At 36.1% G+C, this 22,500-nt stretch overlaps 1 long non-coding RNA gene across 1 annotated transcript in view; it reads right to left on the reverse strand.

Annotated features, from left to right (window-relative positions):
• Nucleotides 1-15,925, reverse strand: part of LOC137659423 (uncharacterized) — a 438,871-nt gene extending 422,946 nt beyond the window's left edge. The window contains exons 1-2 of the long non-coding RNA XR_011047513.1: nucleotides 15,827-15,925; nucleotides 9,223-9,345 (exon numbers count right to left, since the gene is read on the reverse strand). This is a non-coding gene — a long non-coding RNA (uncharacterized lncRNA). The remainder of the gene's footprint in view (nucleotides 1-9,222; nucleotides 9,346-15,826) is intronic.
• Nucleotides 15,926-22,500: the final 6,575 nt, after the last annotated feature.

Here is a 22,500-nt window from a genome sequence, read left to right on the forward strand (position 1 = left end):
ACTGGCACACTCAAACTACAACGGAATGCAATTAATAAGAGAAGCAGATTTGACTAATCAGGTTGTTACACGAAAGTGAGGACATTAGCATTTGCCCGATATGTAAACCATGCTAGAAATTTAGAAACCTATTCAATACAGTTGTGTGATGGAACGTTTTAGGATTCCTTTCCTTTTAGGAATTAATTGCTACATTACCTTACTTAATGGCAAGGAGCTGCATCACCTTACTTAATGGCAAGGAGCTGCATCACCTTACTTAATGGCAAGGAGCTGCATCGCCTTACTTAATGGCAAGGAGCTGCATCGCCTTACTTAATGGCAAGGAGCTGCATCGCCTTACTTAATGGCAAGGAGCTGCATCGCCTTACTTAATGGCAAGGAGCTGCATCGCCTTACTTAATGGCAAGGAGCTGCATCACCTTACTTAATGGCAAGGAGCTGCATCGCCTTACTTAATGGCAAGGAGCTGCATCACCTTACTTAATGGCAAGGAGCTGCATCGCCTTACTTAATGGCAAGGAGCTGCATCGCCTTACTTAATGGCAAGGAGCTGCATCGCCTTACTTAATGGCAAGGAGCTGCATCGCCTTACTTAATGGCAAGGAGCTGCATCGCCTTACTTAATGGCAAGGAGCTGCATCACCTTACTTAATGGCAAGGAGCTGCATCACCTTACTTAATGGCAAGGAGCTGCATCACCTTACTTAATGGCAAGGAGCTGCATTGCCTTACTTAATGGCAAGGAGGAGCAAAACTTACAAGGTCATTTCTAATTTTTTGAAAAATCGTGATTTGATGCAAACTTCAATTAGCGTTGGTTTCGAAAGAACCGTTATTAATAGTTTCAAGAATATATTTCCTAACTACCATTTAGGGATGTTTTCCTCATTTTGGCCAATGCCTTTGGCGCAAAATCCAGTTGCTAGGCTTAATGAGGTAACTATTGATGATTTTCTTATAAAGCAGCTTCAAGAATTGGCCTTTGCTCCTTCTGATTGCATATGTTATCTATTTGCTGAAAGCTCATTGCTTCTCTAGTGGATGAAATAGAAGCCATGCTCTATGTAATTCTAAGATATTTGAAAAGACATAATTGGGTGTTGTGCAACACGGGCCTTACATATAAGGAAAACCGAGAGACGAGATACAACAGCAGCTACATTATAACAACATAGTGAATGACCTGGCACTTACAAACAATGCTATTGAGGAATTGCATAATGCTTTTCATTACAAAGAAGTGTTACGAAGCATGAAACTTCTATTAAAGTTGGGTACAAAATTTGAGAAAAAAAAAAACCGCCAGCAAATAAAGAAATTTCATCTGAATAATCCAAGAGAAGTAACGAAGGCAGAACCTAAAAGATATTAGAATATGCTAAAGATTAAACAACATAATCTCAAACATCTTAATCCTAATCAAGGATACAGTTCTCAACAGAAGTTGCTCATAATTCAAAACGTTTTGATCATTAATGTAGTTTTAATATAGTTGTTTTTAATACATAAATTGCATGCTTATGATGACTTTTGTTTATAAAATCTATCATCTTTTATGCCACTTTGTTTATAAAGACATTATCACTATAGCAGCTGCTTCTCATTCCATCAAAAAATTTTGCCCTGTCTAAACCTGTTGTCAATATTTCCCGTTGGACATTAAGTCCGTCTTCACAGCGAGACTGAATGCAGAGACAATAATCAACGATTCACTACCATTATTATTTCTTTTAAATGTTCATATTTACTCCATCATTGGAACGTTGAATCTTTACACTTGATATGAAACTGACCTTCTTAGGCTTCCTGAGCTTTAAGCCTTTCGTTTTCTTCAATAGATTACTATGTCTTTCTCTCCTCTTCCCTCAAAATACTTCCTAATTCTTATGTCTGTGTCCATATATACAGTATATATACAGTATATATATATATATATATATATATATACAAAAATACAAGAATTAGGAAGTATTTTGAGGGAAGAGGAGAGAAAGACATAGTAATCTATTGATGAAAACGAAAGGCTTAAAGCTCAGGAAGCCTAAGAAGGTCAGTTTCATATCAAGTATATATATATATATATATATATATATATATCGAAAAGTTCTTTTGTACCATACAGAAAGTAAAATTGGCGATAACAAAATTTATGAAACATCTAAAATTTTAGATTTTTTCCCTATGAAATTCGCTTTTGAGTGAGAGAGAGAGAGAGAGAGAGAGAGAGAGAGAGAGAGAGATCAATTGTTGTTGGTATGTTACATAATGGGGGCAGAAAAATTAGGAGAAAACAACATTGTACTTCCATTCTCTAAGGAAATAATCTACCATTTAAGATAAGTTCTGACACTCTATGATTAAGATAAAATATATAAATACCTAATTTGTAGATGAGCTTTTGATGAATGCGAAAATAAGGTCATTAATGCAGCTACGTGTAAAAGAAAAAAAAGAACTGATTACAAATACAGTTATGTAGATTACATGAAGAATACAAAATTGAAACCTTAATTCTATGCAGTATTATTATCATTATTTTTATTTCCTAAGCTACAACCCTAGTTTGAAAAGTATCCTGAGCAGGATGCTATAACCCCAAGGGCCCTAAAAGGGAAAATAGCCCAGTGAGGAAAGGAAACAAAGAAAAATTAAACATTTTAAGAACAGTAACAACATTAGAATAAATATTTTAGAATGTTTTCGTTTGAAACCATTTACAATTTGCTTTATTTGCTATCCTTTCTCGTTGTAACTCTTCCTCGGGCTAAACGACGACTGCAGAGTAAATGGACTAACAAAGAAAGCACCAACAGGACTAAGCCTAATGTGTTTAATAAATCTTGTTTCATCTGTTCTTTCTGTGCAATATCTTGCCTTTGACAGTGTGACTTGTATATACAGAGAGAGAGAGAGAGAGAGAGAGAGAGAGAGAGAGAGAGAGAGAGAGAGTTTCTTAATGGATTTGCAATCCTTAGGGATTTTTAAGGGTTTTTTAAGTTGGTTGTCCTCATGACGACCTTGGGCAATTTGTGTTAAATGAAAATTATGGCTGCCATTATTGAAAAATATATTTTCTGTTACATCTTTGGTTCTGTGCATGATAACATGAAGAATTTGGTGTCTATACCTATGTTAAGGTCAAGGAATATCAAACCCATTAAGTATGATGTGGTAGGTATATATTTTGCCCTAATGTAAAATGGGTTGCCAAAATTTAGGTGTGGGGCTCATTTGTATTGTAAATGATATGGCCTAGACCCGTGACATTTCAGAGAAGGCAGAAACATGCATACTTCGATTATCTTTAACGGAAATATAGTACTAATCGTCAAGGCAGCTCTATTGGTGATTAGCTTTCTGTAGGAACAGTATATGACCAGAGGTTACCAAGCAAATGAGTGATATTGCTCCAAAGGGATGGGTATTTCTCAATTGCTGCTTAGACACTACCAATAAATAAGGATAACATGTGATTGACAGAAACAAAATTCTAGAATTTGAAATAAAAGGTGATATAATTCTATATCTTTATTTGCAGCACCTTTAACAAGTCTGTGCAAACTACAATTAAACAGGAAAGGGTGGTATGAAAAGTATGATACTGTCATCAGAGTTAGTTTCGGAATGGATTGATTCATTCCCCATCTCTGCTTACCTCTCTCATGCCATGGAAAATTTATACTTGGGCCAAATCTGCAATACAACAGCACAGACAAAACACAAAGAGGAAGGTGAAAAAGGCAGAAACTTGATGCTGATGATCGTGGGAGAATTGCTGCAGAGCTGGAAAAGCACTCCCACCCACTGAAAGCTAAGAGTGCTGTCCAGTATAACATTGTAAATGGCCAGGTTGCTCCAAATGAAGTCAATGTTGAATATGCATTGTTGCTTGGACAAAAGATGGCAACAGCATTTTGTAAGGCACTGCCATCTGGATTCCACGCAAAACTTTCCAGTTAAAGCATGGAATCGAGGTTGGTAACAAGACTGTTTTTGACATGGAGGCCATATTTCTTCGACTGCTTATGGTTGATCAACAGCGTCAGCTGCATTTAGAAAGCATCTTTCAGTATGAGTTGTGTGTTGTCCCTTCCTCACTCATTGATGAGTATGGCTGTTTGCGTCAGGACAACAAAGCTGTACTTGCCAGACGTCTTGGTGTGCTAGAGCAAAACCCAATGGCTCCAAACACCATTACTGTAGATGCACAGCAGCTGCTTTATCACATTGCATGACCTCATAGTGCTGATGCATCTATCCTTGTTGAGAGCATTAAGCACCGTCTTTCACTCTACCATCCTGATAGTGTTAAGATTCTAGTCTTTGACAAGTATCATGATCTATCAACCAAAGACCTTGAGAGAATGCGACGTGGTGGCGAAAGTAGCACCAACTACAACCTGACTATCAGTAGTCCACTCCCAAATAGAGACGCCATTATGAAGAACAAACACAACAAAAGGCAGCCGTCTAGAGTACTATCCTCTGTCAACATGAGAGATAAAATAACGGTATTAAGTCAAGACGACGGTTGTTTTTTTACATGATGAAGCTGATGTCACAATGATAACATACTTCTTGAAGGCAGCTGAGTGTAACAGAGTAGTCAGATTCCTCAGTGATGATACGGATGTCTTAGTACTGCTGGTTTACTGGGTTTGGAAAAGTCAACTGCACCATACATGTAAAGTTCAAATGGAATGTTGGAATGGAGACATTGTAGACATCAATGCAACCAGTGTGAAACTTGGTCCTAAGTGTTTACTGCTGTTAGGAATACATGCGCTAAGTGGTTGTGACACAGTGTCCTATCCATTTAACAAAGGAAAAGTCAGTGCTCTCAATGTCTCGCAGGTAGGAAACTTCCCTGGATTGTCTGAGATACTGGGTGAGATAGATGCCTCAGAAAATGCCCTTTTGCAAACAGGCCAACAGTTCTTTACAGCATTATATGGCCAACCATCAGAGACCTCAATGAATGCAGCTCGCTCCAGGATGTATACAAAGAAGAAATTAAAACCAATGCGTATCATGGCCCTGCCTCCTACAGACGCCAACCTTCTGCTCCATGTACAGCGGGCACATCTCCAAATGATATTATGGAAAGCAGCTGATCAGCAAGGCCCTCCAACAGTGGACATTAGTAAGTTCGGATGGCAGGTGCAGGATGGAGTCCCAACACCCACATTAGCTGCTAATCCTCCAGCTCCTCCAGGCCTAATTGATGTCCTTAGTCGTGGTTGCAAAGCAAAGGGCGAGGCCTGCAGCCTCTTGTCAAAGGACCCAGTTACCCTGCACTTTTTGCTGTATGTGTAGAGGCACAGACGGATGTCGTAACCCATTCACAGCAAGTGATCAAGCAAATGAAAAGGACAGAGACCATTCTGAGGATGAGTCAGACACTGACTAGCTTCATTGTTTTGTGCTAGGTTCGCATGAAATGTTAACTTTTGACTTGTTTGCAGGTTTTATCAATGTCCTGAGTTAGAATGATACAGTCACATTGGCTGGGATGCATTTTTTCTTTCAAGAGATAGATCCGGATGTGTGTCAACGTTTCCAGCATTACACATTTTTACATATATTAGTAAGTTGCAGCACAGATATGTAGATGATTCGAGATGATGTAGTATCAGATTCCCAGTGTCACTTGCAACGCCTAGGTGAAGGTTTTTATCTAGACAGTATAGAGTATGAACATAAGCATTACCTTAAAACTTAAAAGAACCATTTGCAATATGTTCGAATTTCATCTACTTCAATAAGATTTGAATATTTTTCTCAAAAGGTCTGCGCAAGTAAAACTAGACATTTTACAACTGTTTTTGTGTCATATTAATCTCTGACCATAAAAAAACATGGGTATAGACATTCCAGATGACAAGTTATCTTGCCATTTTCTGGAGATATTGAAAAAAAGAGAATTTTATATAATGGCGGCCAAAATTTGCATATTCCAGCATTTACCCTAACTTGTCAAGAGGACAACCCATCTGAAATACTTCACAAACACCATGGTATTACAAATATACCATAGTACCTTGTACTATAGAAGATTCATAGGTCCACAATGGAAATCATATGGGTGGCAAATTTCCCCAACCGCCTTCCAACAGCCCTTTCCTCCATACTACGCCTACATATTCATAGCTTCCATAAGTTTCGTCAAATGTTAAAAATATAGACAAATATGATTGTTTAAAGGAAAATATATGCACACAAAAGAATAAAGCATACTTGGCAAAAATAAAATGAAAAGTAACAAAAATAAATTTGATAAAATAAAAGATTCCCTCCCCCTGCTTTGTGAATATTGAGCAGTGTACCTAGAAGTCCCCAAGTAACAGGAATCTGTCAGAGGGTACTACGCACACAAGTACACAACTGCTTCTTCCATCCAAGATAATTGTTTACCAAACACAAATGGTTAATAACATGAATTCGATTCTTCGTCTGGTGTTAAATGCAGGAGGCTGCAGTGTAATCATAACGATTAGTTTACAATTCAAGTTTTCATTAAGTAGAGAGAGAGAGAGAGAGAGAGAGAGAGAGAGAGAGAGAGATTTCACCTTCTGTCAGTGAATGGCATACACATGCATGAAGGTTTTTTCTCTTTTAAACGGATAAAGCCAAAGTAATTTCATTTACCATAATTAATAAGATAATTCATAACCCCTTTTCAATTAAAGACTGTCCTTCATTACACATAAACTGTCAAAAAGGGAAAAAACTTAAAAAGGCTTAAAATCAAACACACACTCTCTCTCTCTCTCTCTCTCTCTCTCTCTCTCTCTCTCTCTCCTTACATAGCTTTTCAGGAATTCAATTACGATAAAGTATGAAAAAAGTAATTTAAAACTCGAAGCTCTTTGCGGAATTCATTTTAGCAGATTCATAAGTTATATCTAGAACCCATAAGAAATATGAAAATTCTAAAGATTTATCAATTTCCAAGAACATTCTACATTCTTACAGGTCTCTAAAACCCCGGATAAAAGAGGGGGAAGAGCCAGTTAGGTTCCATACCTTACGAAGACTATACCACATTTGAAAATCATATTTTCAAGTACATTAAACCTACGTACAATCCTATAAAACACAATCACACCACAACATAAGTAAAGAAATTGTGCATCCCGACTGTAAATCATCCATCTTGGCTTGAAAATTGACTAAACTTATCCAGACGTGTGTGTGTGTGTACATATCTACCTATTAGAGAGCACTTGAAATTTAATAAAGTTCAGTTCTTTACATAAGTTAATCCCTGCGAGTTTCATTACGATTAATATTGTGGCCAGGAAGCTGTTTAAACACACACACACATACAAACAGAAGGTGTTAAACATAACCTCCTTCAAATTTCGTTGGTGGAGGTAATTCTATTGTGCAAATTATCCACAATTACTTAAATCAACATAAGAAATATTAATGATTTGCAGAGATACTAAAATTATGAATAAAACTATAGAAATATCACGTTCAAATGTTATGAGAGTTTCAAACTAACAGATAGATCGTAGATCAACGGCCTTTTCACCGAAGAAAATTCTATTAAATATTCAGATAATAAATTCATAAATTACATCCAGATGAATCATATAATCTATATTAATCATAAATCATATATATAAAATCAAGAAAATATAGTAAAAATATTTTTGGAGGAAAAAAATAAGATATAGGAAAAATCTGGATACTGTTGGTGAAGAGACCATTTTGGTAACGGCCTTCTCGCCGACGACAACTCCAAAAATAATTCAAATTTCGAATTCATAAACTAAATGCAATATGCAGGTGAATAATAGAATAAAAAGAAAATTAATAAAATATGGTAAAAGTTGGTAAAATGAAGCTTTGAGGAAGAAAATGAGATATTGGGAAAATTGGGAGATTGTCGGTGAAGAGACCATTTGTGTTACGGACGCCCTTAACATCACCGATGATAATTCCATTAACTTTCGATTTTGTTTAATTTATGAATTAAATTCAGATGATTCAGATTCTATGGATGAATCAGATTTTATAGATGAATCAGATTCTTTGGATGAATCACATTTTATAGATGAATCAGATTCTTTGGATGAATCATGAATTATATTTAGAATTAAGAAAATATAGTACAAGTCACTGTGGAGATATATATATATATATATATATATATATATATATATATATATATATACATATATATATATACATATATACATATACATAAAATATACACAAATAAACTTTCAAAAGTTTTGCTTATAACAAAGTGAAAAAGAAACAATTCAGGTGTAAATACAATATTCTGTGATCACGTGATCAAATAAAGATGTTACCTTATGAAATCATAAAAATGACATTTAACAAGAGTGTCGGTTCTGAACAGTTACTAAACCTATAGGCCAAGAAAAATTTGGGCAAGGTTGATCAGACTCACTCCAGTGAAGAAACTAAAGGAAAATAATTACACTATTCAAGTTGGTTCAAGTAATTGATAGAGTCTGTTCGCAGAGTAAATACTAGAGGGGTACTCAGTAGAGAGCAGACCTCCGCCGTGGCAGCTTATTTCACGACCTTTTGCTCGACCTTGACCTTTGACCTTAACATGTATTAATTAACGTGGATTTTCATACACTCAAATATGAACCAAGTTTGAAGTCTCTGTGACAACGATGTCCAAACTGATGGCTGATTACGTGAATTGGATATTTTGCTTGACTGTGACCTTGACCTATAACCTTTACCTTTAACCTTGACCTTCCAAAATCTAATCATTTCCAGCTTTTTACCTAACAGTTAATCCCTGCAAGTTTCATTACTCTACGATTGAAATTCGGGCCAGGAAGCTGTTCATACACACACACACAAGCACAAACAAACAACCACAAACAGGGGGGTTAAACATAACCACCTTCCAATTTCGTTGGCGGAGGTAATAAAAAAAACCGTAACACGAAATTCAATTAGTTAATTAGCTAACACTAAGAATATACAAAAAAAAAAATACCTCCATTCCCACACCCACATGCAACAGAGACTATCCTTTTCCTCCAAAAATTTCCCACGGAAAAATATTGAATTAAATAATGCGATTACATGAACATTAAATTGTCTAAATCCTTAAATCCACGCATTGGGCATCTAAGTATACAACAAGTCTTTTGATAGCAAAAGATACCATCTAAATACAAATGATTATATTAAAACTTTAGTTTTCTTATTACTTACTGTCTATATTTTGACCAGTCTCTTCCTACTGCCTCCTGATACTACGTGGCTCCAGGACCGATCAGACAGAGCCCAGCACCCTTTAATGATCCTGCTATTTCGGCTGGTTATGTCGAGCAATGTCTGAAAGAACAAATCAGGATGTTAGAAGGACCAAGAACGGATATTTTAATACTTAAATTATCAGTATAACAACGAAATGTTATGAACAAATAGACTACAGCTGTTTGTGTGTGGAGGAAAATAGCTTCACAAAGTAACAATGATCTCTCTCTCTCTCTCGCTCGCTCTCTCTCTCTCGCTCTCTCTCTCTCTCTCTCTCTCTCTCTCTCTCTCTCTCTCTCTCTCTCTCTCTCGTTCGTTCGTTTTAAATACTGTTCGCTACTCTCCCTCTCTATTCTGACAATAAATTAATCTAATTGTACGTAAATCAAGTCTCTTTAAGGCGGAGAGAGAGAGAGAGAGAGAGAGAGAGAGAGAGAGAGAGAGAGAGAGAGAGAGAGACTGGCGTACTGTAAACAACCTTGTGAGTACTTGTATAAAAGAATTTGATTAAAAACCATAACACTGGGGGGGGTCTGGGAGCAATTAAAGTCTGATAGCACATCAAAACTTGCAACCACTCTTTGCACTCTAGTGCAAAAAGGTACAACTCCTTTTATGGCACGGGAGAATTTTTAGCATCTTTTGCAACCATTAAAAAATGCTAAGTTCCTTTGCTTAAATGTCAGACGAATATCTCGGTTCAGTCAAACTGATCGTGAGCTTTTTTGAAATATATTAGTTTCACCATTTTTATTAAATGCTAATTATCATAGATTTATTCATTGGCAGTGTTCATTGGCTATTTTAATTAATAGAGTATGTTTATCTAAGCCATAACACGAGAAATATTTTGCATTGAGAGAGAGAGAGAGAGAGAGAGAGAGAGAGAGAGAGAGAGAGAGAGAGAGAGAGAGTTCACATTCTAAATTCCTCTATTGACTCTCTGAAATGGTAAAAACTGCGAATGATTCTTAACTAATTTCATTGTTTTCAATAATATCTTTAGCAAGTAATTACAACTTTGATACCTCGAATTGTAGCCTTATGTAATATCAGCAAATATATTAATCATAGATGTATAATAGTATTGACTACGTATGAGATGTTAAAAAAACATAAGATCACTTAAATTACAAAAGTTTATTATTTGTATTTCTTTTCCTACATAAACACTTGAAAATAAAATCATAAACTTGGGAACTTTTAACCAACCATTATTTGAGAAAAAACTGCAGCTTGCACCATATCACTATAGTTCATTCTAAGATTCAATTAATATTAAAAGCTAATTAATTGAACAACTTGAATATGATAAAGTATTTGGATTGATAGAGACAAATAAAACAGACCTGTACACGTGATACCTTGTTACACGTGCCTGGAGAGAGAGAGAGAGAGAGAGAGAGAGAGAGAGAGAGAGAGAGAGAGAGAGAGAGAGAGAGAGAGAGAGATATTACATTACTCTACCCTAATTGATTTACACTGACAACTTATTAAAGCAACAACCCTCCAAGTTATCAGAACCGGACTTCCAAAATATCTAGGAGAATTGCTGCTTATTGAGCAGCCAACAAATAGTGTTGACATGAGAATAGTTACAGACTGTTTCAAGTTATTGGAACCTAGATATATGTCTACTATAGACTCTAGAGCTTTGAAATATGCGGCCACAAGACTATGCAACAAGCTCCCACAAGACATTCGAAAGACTGAAGATATTGAAGCTTACAAAATGAAACTGTAGACTTTGTTCTCTAAATTCTTCGATAAATTGGATTTGACAATAAACGAGCAATATGTGGTGTGAAATGCTGAATGCCTTGGAATGCATATAAAAAAAAAACGACTGAGGGTGCTGTAGAGAGTAGAGGTCCATAGTGTGAAAGGACCAGAAAAGCAGCCCTTAATTAAAGTAAAATAACTACACCACCATCACTTAAAAAAAAAGAGTAAATTAATAACTTAAATATATATATATGTTATTTCAGATCGAAACTGCTGGAACTGCTTTCATTTTATGAACGGTAAAATGTATTCGCCTTTGAAAATCTCTGCACTGACTATTTACCCATCAATCGTTGGACTATCAGCGATTGATTGATTGACTGAGATTTCTCTAGCATCGTGATAGTCTCATAAATGTACATCAGATATAACGAGAACTCGAGTGATAAACACAAGCTTAATATTCCTAAAACAACTTCGTACAATTCTCGATAAATTATCGTTTTAAAACTGTTGTTGTCAAATCGCAAACATGAACAGAGCTGATTCTAAGAGCAAGTGTGTATGGCGTTGTATTGTACATGGTTACGTTTACATGATTATTTCCATATTGTCCTCAATGACATAATTAATTAACCAAAAATATGAAAAGTAGGATATTCGTATATATAGAAAATACGCTGTGTAATAGCCTTACACCCCTACTCTGAGCAGCCAGTCAAAAGACACCCCCAACCTCGCCCCAACTGTGAGCAACAATGGTGGGGGGTAGAGGGGGTGATTAATATAGCTTTTTAAAAGGTCATTTGTCACATGACCTCCACTGAAATTGATATCAACAGAGTGGAACTCTTTCATAGCCAAAAAGGTCAACTTAGTTCTCGACCTTTTGGACTGATTTTGGTTGTTTTGCTTGTCTGTGACCTTGACTGCACCTCAAGCCCACTATTCTATCATTTTATTATTATTATTACTTGCTAAACTACAACCCTAGTTGGAAATGCAGAATGCTATAAGCCCAGGGGCTCCAAGAGGGAAAATAGCACAATGAGGAAAGGAAAAAAAGGAAACTACAAGGTAATTAACAATTAAAATAATTTGAGAACAATAACAGTATTAGAATAAATATTTCATATATAAACTATAAAAACTTTAAAAAACAAGAGGAAGAGAAATAAGGTAGAATAGTGTGCTAGAGTCTACCCTCAAGCTAGAGAACTCTACCCAAAGACAGGGAAAAACGATGGTACAGAGGTTATGGCACTGTTCAAGATCAGTGGTTTTAAGGTTTTTTGAAAAGTTTGTAGTGCATCTATGAAAAATCTATTTGATGTTAATGTTATTAAAATATCTCATATCAATCGTTCATTGCTTCTCTTGTAATTTGTCTTTATTTCATTTCCTCACTGGGCTATTTTTCCTTGTCAGGACCCCTTGGGTTTATATCATCTTGCTTTTCCAACTAGCGATGTAACTTAACTAGTAATAATAGCAAGATGATTCTATAGAGATCACGAGCCACATTATTTAGCAATAAAGCATAAGCTATGTATCTGGTCATTCCTAAGCCAATCTTATGTGGTGGCCTCAAGCTTGTTAATTCCTTTGGTCGCTGCAACCTCACCATCCTTGTGAGCTAAGGATGGGGGGTTTGAGGGAGCCTATAGGTCTACCTGCTGAGTCATCAGCAGCCATTGCCTGGCCTTCCTTGATCATACCTTGGGTGGATAGGGGGCTTGGGTGTTGATCATATGCATACATGATCAGTCTCTAGGGCATTGTCCTGCTTGCTAGGGCAATGTCAATATCCCTTGTCTATAAACCTTTCAATGCCCAATTGAATCAACAGCTGCTAAAGACAGACTACAGTACGACATTGTTCCTTTGGGTCGTAGTGAGATGGTCTCCTTTAAAGGGATTAAGATGAAGCAAACCTTTGGGGTTTTAAATGAACCCTTATGGCAACCACTGTTGGTGATTATAGACTTATGATTATACGACTTCGATTAGTAACACTCCGAAACCAAACCATTGTTCTCTAGTCTTGGGTAGTGCCATGGCCTCTGTACCATGGCCTTGCACTGTCTTGGATTAGAGTTCTCTTGCTTGAGGGTACACTCGGGCACACTCTCCTATCTTATTTCCCTTCTTGTTTTGTTAAAGATTTCATAGATTATTTAGGAAATATTTATTCTAATACTGTTACTGATATTAAAATATTTTATTCTTAATTGTTAATTACTTTTATTGTGGTTTCCTTGTTTCCTTTCCTCATTGGGCTATTTTCCCTGTACTCTACGTATATGACTAAATAAAGGGATAATCGTAGAAGCAGCAGTATTTCCCCATTTAAGATAAATTTTCCACTTCCTATATATTAAATACTAAAGGAATTGACTGTACTATTAGTTTAAAGGTTTAAAGGCCACTCGTGAATAGCTGAGACAAGGGACAGTGACATTGCCCTATCAAGCAGGACAATGTCCTAGAGACTGACCATATATGCATATGGTGAGCGCCTAAGCCAGACAATGGCTGCTGATGACCCAGCTGATAAGACCTATAGGCTCTCCCAAATCCCCCATTCCTTAGCTCAGAAGGATAGTAAGGTTTCAACAACCAAAGAAACTAACAAGTTTGAACGGGACTCAAACCACAGTCTGGCGTTTATCAGTCAGGGACATTACCAGTTTTAGAATATTTGTCTATTTTAATACAATTAAAAGTTTCCATTAGTAAAATTTCCCTTAGATAAATGAAGAGAAAAGTTTGTTCGAAATTATATAATCTACTAAACTCTATGATTAAAATTGTGGGCAGGAAGCTGTTCACAAACAAACAAAACACAAACAGGGGGTAAAACATAACCTCCTTCCAGCTTCGGTGTGCAAGATATCCACAATTACGTAAATCAACATAAATAAATAATTAATGATTTGCAAAGATACTAAAATTATAATCGAAACTATAAAAAGTCACATTAAGGTGTTTACGTGAGTTTCAAAGTAACGGTTTAAGATAGCTCGTAGATCGACGGCCTTTTCACCGACGAAAAACATTAACTAATCACACACTAAATTTATAAAGTGCATCCAGATGAACCATAATTTACAGATTAATCTTAAAATATAAGGAAAATGGAGAAAATATAGTACGAATAAGCGCGGAGGAAGAAAATGAGTTATAGGAAAATTATCGGTGAAGAGACCATTTTGATAACTGCCTTTTCACCGACGACAACTCCATAAATGATTAAAATTTTGAATTCATAAAATTGATCTAGATGAATCGTATCATGAAGATGAATCGTAAAATGTATAGAAAATGAAGAAAATGTAGTAAAAGTTGGTAGAAATAAGCGTGGAGATAGAAAATGAGATATGGGGAAAATTGTGTAATTGTCGGTGAAGAGACCATTTATGTTTCGGACGCCCTTAATATCGCCCATGATAATTCCATTAACTTCAGATTTTGAATTTATAAATTTATATATGAATCAGATTCTATGATGAATCATGAATTATATTGATAATTAAGAGAATATAGTACAAGTCAGTATTTGGAGAAATTATCTGAGAAGAGACCATTTTTAAGTTTGACTCGGTTACCTGAGGAGAGAGAGAGAGAGAGAGAGAGAGAGAGAGAGAGAGAGAGAGAGAGAGAGAGAGAGAGAAAGTCAAAACTCAATTAAAAAAATGAGATCGGCTGATATATAGCCTAACTGTCGTAGTTCCTACAGTGAGCCACAGAAGGCATAGTGTATGTATCTCAACCTGTCTTACGTCTAACTTATCAATAATGACAAATTAACAAAAATAATTGAATAGTGTTCAGTTACAGCCGAGTAAACTAGACAAATGAAATCTTGAACCTTAGAACTGAACCAATCTCCCTCTAATTATATAATCTCGTAACAATTGTACCTAAAGGGGCACTCAGTAGAGCGCAGACCTTCGCCCACGAAAACTTATTTCTCGACCTTTTGCTCGACCTTGACCTTTGATCTTGACATGTATTAATCGGCGTGGATTTTCATACACTTAAATATGAACCAAGTTTGAAGTCTCTGTGACAACGATTTCCAAACTTATGGCTGGTTACGTGAATTGGATATTTTGCTTGACCGTGACCTAGATCTTTGACCTTGGCCTTCCAAAATTTAATCATATCCGGCTTTTTACATAAGAGTTAATCCTTGCAAGTTTCATTACTCTACGATTAAAAATATCAAGGAAGTCTAATTCAGAGTTATCTTGAATTGTTCAAATGTCATTCATTTCTTACATTAAACAGAACAATGTTTAAAGTTTAAGTTGTATTTTTGGTCATTTTGATTTGATTATACATAAATCAAGTCGAACGTAGAGAAGGGATGGTAACCACATGACGTGAGAGAGAGAGAGAGAGAGAGAGAGAGAGAGAGAGAGAGAGAGAGAGAGAGAGAGAGAGAGAGAGAGAGAGAGCATTAACAATAATTCCTAATACCAAATATATGATATACACAAGGGAACCCTGATGAAAAGAAGTTCGCTATTACTTCAATTTCTTAACAACTGACAACTTGATTTATACTGAGCCTAAAATACTAAGTCTAAACAACACGAAAATTGTTGATATGACGTCATCAACCAGTCAGTATTGGCACTAACATTAAAAGAGCAAAAACTCATTTAATATGATATATTAAGATTTACAAATATAGAATATTCAATATCTCAACATTAAATTGCTTTAAAAATCTAATTCGTTATTGACCGAGTGTGTTATTCAAAATCAAACTCTGGGAAAAGATGGTATTATTGCTTAAGTACATTGCTTTGAAATATACTCTTACCTTTATATACCGTTGGATTAGGAATCTAGACTATATTTCCTGTCTTTTGGGCTCTGCCTAGCCATTCACCAGCGCTCTCTATGAAATGCAAACAGTCTGGAAAAATGGAAAAATATATATTAGGATGAAGTACGAAACTGATAACATGTAGAATTTTTTAAGAATAACCCACTTAATATAAGAAGGGAGACTTGTGATAGATTTGGCAGTTGTAACCGAGTACAAAAAAATGATGATTCAAACTCACCGTTATTAAAGTGTATATATGAGAAATAGAACTTAGGGATCCTAGATCATGCAGAAACTTTTTGTGTGGAGTGGGACCACATCATCACATTAAATCAAGTAGGTAAAGTATTTAAGTGGGAAGAGACTATTCGTTTGTAAGTATTTAAGTGGGAAGAGACTATTCGTTTGTAAGTATTTAAGTAGGAAGAGACTATTCGTTTGTAAGTATTTAAGTAGGAAGAGACTATTCGTTTGTAAGTACACTTAACAACCCGAGATTCTCCGGAATAAATATGTCTTAAGTAATCTTATTAAACAAATATACTGATACATGTATAAACGAGAGAGAGAGATTTATGCGGTCTTTCGACTGGCCAGACAGTAGTACATTGGATCCTTCTCTCTGGCTACGGTTCATTTTTCATTTGCCTAAACACAAACACACACACATACACACACCGAATAGTCTGGCATATTCTTTAAATATTCTCCTCTGCCCCATATACCTTACAACACTGAGATTACCAAACAATTCTTCTTACTGCACTGTAATTGTTCAGTGACTACTTTCCTCTTGGCAAGGGTAGAAGAGACACTTTAGCTATGATAAGCAGCTTTTCTAGGAGAAGGGCACTCCAAAATCAAACCATTGTTCTTAAGTCTTGGGCAGTGCCATAACCTCTGTACCATGGTCTTCCATTGTCTTGGGTTAGAGTTCTCTTGCTTGAGGACACACTCGGGCACACAATTCTGTCCTAATTCTCTTCCTCTTGTTTTGTTGAAGTATTTATAGTTTGTATAGGAGATATTTGTTTTAATGTTGTTGCTCTTGAAATATTTTATTTTTCCTTGTTTCCTTTCCTCACTGAGCTATTTTCCCTGTTGGAGCCCATGGGCTTATAGCATCCTGCTTTTCCAACTAGGTTTGTAGCTTAGCAAATAATAATAATAATAATATTAATAATAATAATTCATTGTCAGTGATCCCAACGCAATGTCTACTTAAGGTTGGTGAATGTGACTGTACAACGAGCAATAAGGCCAATTCAAGAAGATTCTATACCACTTAATAACATAAAACAAAGGACGAAAATCTGTGGAAGTCTGACTGTGAAGCAAATGGCAGGTCATCCCATAGACGAGAAGGACTTTTTTCCATATAAAACTTGAACCAGAAATCAGGTTATTTGCTTGGAAGGAAAAGTGGTGTGGCACAATTCAAGTTCATAAAATGAAGAACAACTCGTAATGTATATAAAGAATAGGGATATCACCAAACAGTCTCATATTACCCATAAGGGAAAGATATAGGCAAGTTTCAGTACAGAAAAAAATTTATAATACGTTCGCTTATTCTAGTTTATTGAAATTAAGGGTATGAAAAGACACTTCTCAAGACATTAATATTTTCCTCTGAGAGAGAGAGAGAGAGAGAGAGAGAGAGAGAGAGAGAGAGAGAGAGAGAGAGAGAGAGAGAGAGAGAGAGAGAGAGAGAGAATTGCCATTTACCTTTGGTTGTATCTACGACCTGTTAAGAACACAGGGCACTTATTTCCTAACTTATTTCTCTACAAATATACGTAACTTATTTCAACACCACAAGAGACTAAATATTAACTTTATTCTACGAAATGAGAATGATGACAAAAGTTTAAAATACACAATTTTTTTTTCTTCAGCGTAAACACTTGCAAACCAAATGCGTAAAAATTTGGAGCCAATCATAAATCAAGATCTTGAAAAGCGACTGCAGCTTGCACCAGATGACTATGGTTCGTCTCAAGTCTTAAAGATTAAAGCACCATTAAAACTCCATCTTAACCAACAGATTTTTAACGAATACAAAAACATGGTTGACTTCAAGTTTAATATTTCCTTTGATAAATGATCTTATAAAATAAGTTAGTCAACATACCCCCCACCCAGGTAACATACACAAATCTCTCACTCGAATCCTATGGGGGATTTACCACAAAATCCTGGGGCATTTATTACAAAATCCAGGGCATATACCACAAAATCCTGGCGAATAACCACAAAATCATTAAGGATTTATCCCCGAATCCCGTGAGGGGATTAACCCCCAAAAACCTGTGGGAAGATTTGCACAAAATTCCTTGGGGATTTATCCCTAAATCCAGTAGGATTTAACCATATTCTGGGAGAATTTAAATCCGAATCTTTAGGATTTAATCTCGAATCCTTGTGGGGATTTAACAACGATTCCTGGGAGATTTAGCCACGAATCCTCGGGGAATTTATCAACGAATTCTGGAGTATTTAACCACGAACTATGGGGATTTAACTACGTATTCTGGGGATTTAACCCACGAATCCTATGAGGATTTAACAACATAGCCTTAGGGAATTTAACTAGGAGTCCTTGAGGTTTTAACCACAAGTTCCGGGGATATGACCACGAATCCTATGGAGTTTTAACCATAAAACCTTGAAGATTTAACAACGAATTCTTCGGGGATTTAACCACGAATCAAAAAGGGATCTAAACAGGAATCCTGCGGTGATTTAATCACGAACGCTGGGGGAAATCAAACCACGAGTCCCAGGAAAATCTAACCCGGAATCTTGCCGGGGTTTAAGCAAGAATCCTAGGGAGACTTAACTGAAAATCCTTGGGGAATTTAACCACAAATTCTGGTGAACTTAACCATGAATCCTAAGGAATTAAACCACGAATTCTGGAGGGATTTAACCATGAATTTTGGAGGAATTTAAGCACGAATTCTGGAGGGATTTAACCACGAATTCTAGAGGGATTTAACCACGGATTCTAGAGGGATTTAACCACGGATTCTGGAGGGATTTAACCACGGATTCTGGAGGGATTTAACCACGGATTCTGGAGGGATTTAATCACGAATTCTGGAGGGATTTAACCACGAATTCTGGAGGGATTTAACCACGAATTCTGGAGGGATTTAACCACAAATTCTGGTGAACTTAACCATGAATCCTAAGGAATTAAACCACGAATTCTGGAGGGATTTAACCATGAATTTTGGAGGAATTTAAGCACGAATTCTGGAGGGATTTAACCACGAATTCTAGAGGGATTTAACCACGGATTCTGGAGGGATTTAACCACGGATTCTGGAGGGATTTAACCACGGATTCTGGAGGGATTTAATCACGAATTCTGGAGGGATTTAACCACGAATTCTGGAGGGATTTAACCACGAATTCTGGAGGGATTTAACCACAAATTCTGGTGAACTTAACCATGAATCCTAAGGAATTAAACCACGAATTCTGGAGGGATTTAACCATGAATTTTGGAGGAATTTAAGCACGAATTCTGGAGGGATTTAACCACGAATTCTGGAGGGATTTAACCACAAATTCTGGTGAACTTAACCATGAATCCTAAGGAATTAAACCACGAATTCTGGAGGGATTTAACCATGAATTTTGGAGGAATTTAAGCACGAATTCTGGAGGGATTTAACCACGAATTCTAGAGGGATTTAACCACGGATTCTGGAGGGATTTAACCACGGATTCTGGAGGGATTTAACCACGGATTCTGGAGGGATTTAACCACGGATTCTGGAGGGATTTAATCACGAATTCTGGAGGGATTTAACCACGAATTCTGGAGGGATTTAACCACGAATTCTGGAGGGATTTAACCACAAATTCTGGTGAACTTAACCATGAATCCTAAGGAATTAAACCACGAATTCTGGAGGGATTTAACCATGAATTTTGGAGGAATTTAAGCACGAATTCTGGAGGGATTTAACCACGAATTCTAGAGGGATTTAACCACGGATTCTGGAGGGATTTAACCACGGATTCTGGAGGGATTTAACCACGGATTCTGGAGGGATTTAACCACGGATTCTGGAGGGATTTAACCACGGATTCTGGAGGGATTTAATCACGAATTCTGGAGGGATTTAACCACGAATTCTGGAGGGATTTAACCACGAATTCTGGAGGGATTTAACCACGAATTCTGGAGGGATTTAACCACAAATTCTGGTGAACTTAACCATGAATCCTAAGGAATTAAACCACGAATTCTGGAGGGATTTAACCATGAATTTTGGAGGAATTTAAGCACGAATTCTGGAGGGATTTAACCATGAATTCTAGAGGGATTTAACCACGGATTCTGGAGGGATTTAACCACGGATTCTGGAGGGATTTAACCACGGATTCTGGAGGGATTTAATCACGAATTCTGGAGGGATTTAACCACGAATTCTGGAGGGATTTAACCACGAATTCTGGAGGGATTTAACCACAAATTCTGGTGAACTTAACCATGAATCCTAAGGAATTAAACCACGAATTCTGGAGGGATTTAACCATGAATTTTGGAGGAATTTAAGCACGAATTCTGGAGGGATTTAACCACAAATTCTAGAGGGATTTAACCACGGATTCTGGAGGGATTTAACCACGGATTCTGGAGGGATTTAACCACGGATTCTGGAGGGATTTAAACACGAATTCTGGAGGGATTTAACCACGAATTCTGGAGGAATTTAACCACGAATTCTGGAGGGATTTAACCACAAATTCTGAGAGGAATTTAACCTCGAAATCTGGAGAGATTCAACAGCGAATTCTTGAGGGATTTAACCATGAATCTTACGAAGATTTAACCACGAATCTTAAGGAGATTTAACCACGAATCTTAATGAGATTTAATTCCGACTCCTAGGGTAAGATTATTAACACGTTAAGAAAAACAATATTGCAAAAACCCTTCTTTGACATCACGAAATTTAACAAGTTAAACTATCTGTTTACAAGACCAGACTCTCCATATACTGCTAAATTATTCAAAGCTATTGTTTTCCTCTATTACTTTTACATAATTCAAAAACAAATCGACACATGGAAAATACGTAAGAGTTATAAAAACTATAGAACTATAAGAAAAAAAAAACTAGCCTTGTTTCCTCTGTAAACGACCTGGAACTGACATCGTCAACATAGTCAACCAAACAGAAGTTCATGAAACCAATGTGCAATTGATATTTTTTGTTCAAAATATATACTAAATTAAAAATTGAGTTATTAATTAAAAGTGTCCATAAAATATACAATTCACAAATGATGACAGTTTTGAGTAATTATGAAAATCAGAGGAAACCAACAGATTTGCAGGATTTGGCAGACAATGGACAGTGTGTGGTGTCTTTTGTAAACAAACATGAAGGTTAACAATGTCTTTTCCGAAGGAAGACAAGACGTTTTAGGAAAACAAATCGAGATTGTTGTAAAAACAGTTAAAATTGCCTTGAAGACATTTTTAAACAAACAGTCGTTTCTCAAAAGGAAATTAATGTTTTTACGATGGATATAAAATTAATATGAAATGGTATTAACAATACAGAGATTTCGATATTTTCAAATTGTTATCCTAAACTCACAAAGACATAAATGTTCAAAAATTAATTTAACGAATGACTATATTAACAATTACAGCTATAAATTAATAACACGTAATTGATTATACCATTTAAGATTTAATATATTCACACTAAATTACTTCAGAGCAATATAAGCACATTGTTTAATAATGACTTAATTATATCAATAGATTACACCCGTGAAATTGAATGCCATCAGTATTAATCGAAATTACATCAATTTAACTTAATTACAGCAGGAATAATTAACTACATCGTTTACAAGTCACTAATTAATGATAAAGTATAAAAAGAAATACATCAGTAATAAATAAATCAAATACACAAATAATAGATCAGTTCGCTGTATTGATTAATTAAATAAATAAGTAATTTAAAAAATGACATCAGTAATATATAGGCACTAGAAGAATTGGAAGACCCAGGCCTACGTGGCTTAGGACTATAGAGCACGAAGTAGGAGATGATGAATGGAGAAGTATTGAATTAAAAGCTCAAGATAGAGACGACAGGCGAAATCTAACCGAGGCCCTTTGCGTCAATAGGCGTAGGAGAAGATGATGATGATGAATATATAAATTAAATACACAAGAAATAGACCAGTTAGCTGTAATGATCAATTAAATAAGTCCGATTAATTATTATAATTCGCATTAGTTAGCACAGAGCGTGAAGCAATTAATTAAAAAAGGCAAAACCAAAGTAATGAATAACTTCAACTCTAACCAACATTATTCGTGGATAAAAAAGTCTAGATTTCGTGGTCCACTTGGTCCAACCATCAACTCTCTCACCTGTCAGTCACACCTTAATGACAGATACTCAATCCCTCGACTACCCATAATATATATGAAGCTAATTAAATGTACATTATCGTGTTTATGATCTCATAAAATAGGTTACGATGTTTCAATGACTTTCTGAGTGGGGATACCTTAACGTGGTGAAAGGGTTTGCGTATCGCCATGAGCAGTAAAGCTGTACTAGTCAGGGACACATATACTAGGTTGGTTTGCTCTGAGTGAAGACAAACATCTC

This window comes from Palaemon carinicauda, chromosome 20, assembly GCF_036898095.1.
Source record: "Palaemon carinicauda isolate YSFRI2023 chromosome 20, ASM3689809v2, whole genome shotgun sequence".
NCBI classification, from domain to species: domain Eukaryota; kingdom Metazoa; phylum Arthropoda; class Malacostraca; order Decapoda; family Palaemonidae; genus Palaemon; species Palaemon carinicauda.